The sequence below is a fragment of the Ascaphus truei genome, unplaced genomic scaffold, assembly GCF_040206685.1.
Source record: "Ascaphus truei isolate aAscTru1 unplaced genomic scaffold, aAscTru1.hap1 HAP1_SCAFFOLD_517, whole genome shotgun sequence".
Taxonomy (NCBI): domain Eukaryota; kingdom Metazoa; phylum Chordata; class Amphibia; order Anura; family Ascaphidae; genus Ascaphus; species Ascaphus truei.
Window position 1 is genome coordinate 115,961 of NW_027456848.1, and position 5,654 is coordinate 121,614.

The 5,654-nt window shown below is 46.1% G+C and overlaps 1 long non-coding RNA gene across 1 annotated transcript; it reads left to right on the forward strand.

The window, feature by feature from the left end:
• Positions 1 to 2,804: 2,804 nt before the first annotated feature.
• Positions 2,805 to 4,165, forward strand: LOC142485035 (uncharacterized). The gene is made up of 2 exons (XR_012798352.1): positions 2,805 to 2,908; positions 3,763 to 4,165. It is a non-coding gene; the product is annotated as an uncharacterized LOC142485035 (long non-coding RNA).
• The last annotated feature ends 1,489 nt before the right edge of the window (positions 4,166 to 5,654 follow it).

A 5,654-nucleotide genomic window follows, 5' to 3' on the forward strand; every position in this document is an offset into this window, starting at 1 on the left:
AGGCTGCGCCCCTCGCAGTGTGGTCCTCCGGCAATCTGTAGTATGCAGTTGTGATTCCACTCTGTAATTCCGGTGTCTCGTCTTGGTTGCGTACCAACTTCCCTTCCGGCGTCAAGACGGATAGTGTGGCAATAACGAGAAGAAAGTACCTACGCGTTTCTTCAGCACACGGCCGATTTCATCAGGGGATAATGCTACAACTCACTCGTAATGGTTTTATAGTCCTACAGTCCAATTGGTAATGGCATAATAGATCACGTGTGTTACTGATTTTAGATAATACAGTAATAGATTCTTGTATGACACACACACACACACATATATATATATATATACACACATACGTATGTATGTATATATATATATATATAATATATATATATATATATATATACACACACACATACATCTATTTACACACACACACATACATACATACATATAAAACGGTCTTCTTCGGAGAGAAGAAGATATATATATGTATATATATATATATATATATATATATATATATACATATATATATGTGTGTGTATATGTGTATATATATATTTACATATATATTTACACACACATATACACACACATAATGTTATAGGTTAGCGGTGCGTGAACTGGGGGGCGGGAGATTTGTCTGGGGGTGCGCGGGCGGGTGCATAGGTCCCGCGCTCCTCCCCAAGGCATTTAAATGAAATGCCGGGGATCACGTGAGGCCTCTGCAACAGTAACACTGACCGGGATTCAGACACGTCTCCATGGCAACGTGGCATCAAATGACACCGCGGTCATGTGACGTCACTCGACCCCGGAGTGTGCTGGCAGGTAGGAGAGGGGGCGCAAGACCGGGGGAGGCCAGGCAGGGGGACGCAGCTTCAGAAGTTTGCGCTCCCCTGTTATAGATTACCATGCCAACAAATTGTAATAGTGCTACAGGGATCAATAAATATTACATTTAATACTTAATTATTGTGATGTTTCTAATCTACTGTGTGTTACAAATAACATTAATATCTTACAACTGAATACATTGCAATAATGTGATACCTATTTATTTGTGATTTAAAGTGTGTTACATAGTGATAAATTATCTAATAAATAAATCTTAAACTAATCCCACACAGTGACTACTTAATTCTGTGAATAAATGTGTTTTTAATGTCATTACTATGAAGGAGATGAAGATATAGTGTATATATAAATTCCTACCTGCAAACGCCGTCTTAGCCTGTCAGAATACGCGCAGAGTGACCTGTCGTGACACGTCAGGTCACTCTGTAACCGAACCCGGATCTGTGACGCATATGTACTGAGGTGGGGTTGGATCCGCCACGGTTATTTCTTGTTTTATTAATAAATAATTTACTATATTTTAATCTCTGGTGCGCATTGTGTGCATTTTTCTTCTTGCCTGCACAGTGCTTCAGATGCTGCATCTGAAAAAATGCCGGTGGATCGGGATGTGAGGTAGGGAAGTGACGTCCGCGCCGGAACGTTATTGCCACGCCTCCAAATATTCATTGCCACACCCCAAAATCGCGCCGAAGCATACCCTGCAAAGCCATAAAAAAGCTCAGACTTCAGCAAGTGTATTGCAGCGTGTGCGCCTTCCCTCCGTCTGAAATACTATAGACGCAGCCTTATCGACGCTTACTAAATAGGCCCGTGTCTCTCTCTCTCTCTGTGTCTCTCTGTGTCTCTGTCTCTCTCTGTGTGTCTCTGTCTCTCTCTGTGTGTCTCTGTCTCTCTCTGTCTGTCTCTCTCTGTGTGTCTCTCTGTGTCTCTCTCTGTCTGTCTCTCTCTGTGTCTCTGTCTCTCTCTGTGTGTCTCTGTCTCTCTCTGTGTGTCTCTGTCTCTCTCTGTGTGTCTCTGTGTCTCTGTGTGTGTCTCTGTGTCTCTGTCTCTCTCTGTGTCTCTGTGTCTCTGTGTGTCTCTGTTTCTCTCTGTGTGTCTCTGTGTGTGTCTCTGTATCTCTGTCTCTCTCTGTGTCTCTGTGTGTGTCTCTGTGTCTCTCAAATCAAATCAGCTTGATTGGCATGTCAAAAAAACATTTCAGTATTGCCAAAGCATGAGTAATAGGGGGTGTGGGACAATGATTACACGAATACTAGGGGGTACGGTATAATGGTTATACAGTACATTACTTTTGTCTCTCTCTCTCTGGGCCTCATGCAGAGAGCATCGTTATTTCAAAATTCGCCATTTTTTGTACAATTTCGCGCAGAAACCGGCAGAAAATGGCGAGTTACGAAAAACGCGCCATTTTGTTTTTTCTATTGCTAAAACTCGCCTCGCGGCTGGCGAGAACCTCCGTCTCGCCATTTTTAAAACTCTCCGAATGCAGAGAGGTACGAACGGCATGTAGCGGCTGTTCGCGCCAGGGAAATGGCGCGATTTTCTCATTTTTGCCGCGCCAGGAAAAGTTGGCAATAAAATGGCGCTCGCCGCCTATAGCAAAGGGGGGAAAAAAGCCGCGATTTTTTTTTTACACATTTCTGAAGCGCGCATCTTTCCCATTCAAACTCGCCACACGCATCCATGTTAAACATAGCAGAATTCGCACTTTTCTGCATATGGAGAATAAAACTCTCCAAAAAAGCTACTTTTTATGAAATTCGCCAATTTGAAAATTCTATGCTCTCTGCATGAGGCCCTCTATGTCTGTCTCTCTCTCATTCTCTGTCTCTCTCTCATTCTCTGTCTCTCTCTCATTCTCTGTCTCTCTCTCATTCTCTGTCTCTCTCTCTCATCCCTGTATGATAGGTATGTTCCAACTCTATTTTTTGCTCTTCTTTTCCGTTTGAGAGGAGGGAGTCCCTCACCTCTTCAGCCACACACCAGGAACGCTGGATTGCTTTCAGACGCTCGGAGAGGCGGATACAGTCGTGGATTGCAGGCACTGATTTATCTGGTAAGTACCGCAAACATGCTTGAACAAGGGCCGTAGACATTTTATTTGATGGTTTAGATTACCATTGTCTGTGGTTGTTAGTTATTGGTATTAGAGTTTTTTGATGTTGTTACGAATCAAGTACATTTTGAAGTAGTAATCCCCTCCGAACTGGGCATTCCTGGCCAATAATGCCCTGGCTGTAAGAGTTGAAGGGCCCAAGCAAAGCCCCCACCTCTATACACACTAACACTGCAGGGGCATCAAAGTGTCTCATTGTCATGGCAACGGGGGGTGTCACGTGATGTAATTTGTTTAATAAATTATTTTTTAAGGTGTCCCGGTTTTTCATTTTTGAAATCTGGTCACCCTATGTATTTATGCTGCATTCAGTGTTGTAATGTGCTGTAATTGGGTTACATGGCGTACATAGTGTATATACCGCATTCAGGGTAAGTGCTGTATGTGGATTATAAAGTGTATATATGCTTCATTCAGGGTTATAAAGTCGTTTATAGAGTATATACTGCATTCACGGTTACGTGCGGCATGTGGAGTATAAGGTGTTATAATGTGCTTTAAGTGGGTTACATGGCGGGTATAGTGGATATACTGCATTCAAGGTTACGCGCCGTATTGGATTATAACGGGTATATATGCTACAGTCAGGGTTATAATGTGCGGTATTTGGGTTACAGGGGTGTATACGGTACCGCAGTGGTGGTGGCGTGCTGTATTTGGATTATATGGTATACACTGCGATCATGGTTACGTGCTGGGTTCTGAATATAATGTTTATAGACCACATGCGCGGTTACATGACGGGTTTGGATTATATGGTGTATATACTTATCCCCCCTCATCCACTGATGAAGTGACCACATTGCGTCACGAAACGCGTATGGAGAGGGAGGAGCTAGAACTGACACGGTCTTCAGAAGCAGGAGCATAGCGATCAGGAGAGACGCCAGAGTGTGACATCAGAGTGTGACATCACGAGGCGTAGCGCGGGCTGACGGCAGTTACCCAGAGAGGTGAGCAGAGCACATTCTGCAGTGCTGGCCACCTCAAGCTGAATCTCGCAGAGTAACTACTGAGAGTTAGACGCCACTTCAGGGTTTGCAAACAACAATAGCGCCATCCTCCCAGAAGCCTGCCTACCTGATTGTATCAAGCTGCGGACAGCACGTTGTCAGCTGTTTTTACACAGCCTGGTTTATGTGAGTAAGCCCTTGGCTGTTTTTTATTTTTATTGTAATAAATTTTTATCAATCTGCACCATCATCTTCCATGTTATTTCCTTTCTGGGAACACATGGGAACTATGACCAAGTGGTAATGCTGTGAACAGACAGAAAACCTGGAGGATAGACATACAACACGTGGCATTCGTGATATCTGGAAGAGAAGAGGTTAAAAGCACAGATTGTCTCAAAGGAACAATAACACAGCAAGTCTGTAAGTTCATTACTTTAATCTGTTGTGGAGTTATTTATGGATTCTTGTGGCTGCGCAATGGTCTTTTCCTTTTTGTCCATTACATACTAGGAGGAGTTCGGAACCAGCAGCCAGCAATTGGATCACCATTGCTCCATCAGCTGGAATATTGAAAAGAACTTTCCATATCTATATGGACTAATCATTGGACTGGGGTATTGTTGTAGCCTGAAGCGCCGGGTCATTACATTTTTTGTACAAAAGATAGGGCGATGGAAGTCTAACAGATACCGGTCCTATATCAGGCCCGCATTATCTGGTATTTAGCGTGCTTGGATAAACCCCCTCATCCTCTTTATGCCTTCACAGACGCCGCACCCACTTGGATAATCGGAGACTCGCTTATACACTGGGCAGAGAAGCGGGCCGTCAAACGCCCATGCGGGGCTAACCTCGGGTTGCGAACGGAGGAGGCAAATGTGGTATGGGGGGGAGGTAGGGGGCTGCGGTGGGCTCAGTTGCTCCCGCGGCTAATCGTGATTGGGAAGGGATAGGAGGGCGCCGCAGATCTTGCTCCTCCACGTCGGGGGCAACGACCTGGCCGCTCGACGCTACTTCGAGCTGGTTAATTCAATAAAACACGACCTAGCCCTCATGCTCGCCCGTTGGCCAGAAGTACAGATCGTTTGGTCGGACATATTGTGCAGGAGAGTGTGGAGGGGCGCAAGGGCACCGGGCGCCATCGACTGAGCGCGGGTCAAACTGAACAAGATGGTGGGGAAGTTTGTGACGCAGTGTGGGGGATGGCAGATCACCCATCCCGAGTTCGACAACAAGTCAACTGGCCTGTTCCCGGCCGCCGGCACACACTTATCCGAGATAGGGGCGGACTTGTTCAATAACGAATTGCAGGAGGGGCTGGAGAGGGTCCTTGCGGGGTTGGCGGCACGGTCTAATTTAAGGAGGTTTAAATAGAGCCGTGAGTGGCGGCAGTTCGGGGGTAAGTGCTTGTCCTTGCCAGATGGGCTCGGGGCGGGCGTCGCCCGGGGGTAGGAGCGATTGGGCGGGGTCAAGCTAATGTGACACCCGGGAACCCACTCGCGACAACGGCCGGCTCTTTAGGGGTCGGCCGGGTACGGGGGTGGCAGGCCAAGGCCTGGCTGACCCTCTGACCCCACTCTGGCTTGGACTAGCGCTTACTCCAGTATTATGATTGTTAATAAACAAAGCCGCAGCCTTTTATACCTCCAAACTGAGTCTGTCATTACTTGTCTGTTATATGTGGGTACCGTTTCCAAGTGGGAGGGGGTCCCTCGCAGCCTCCCTGGTCA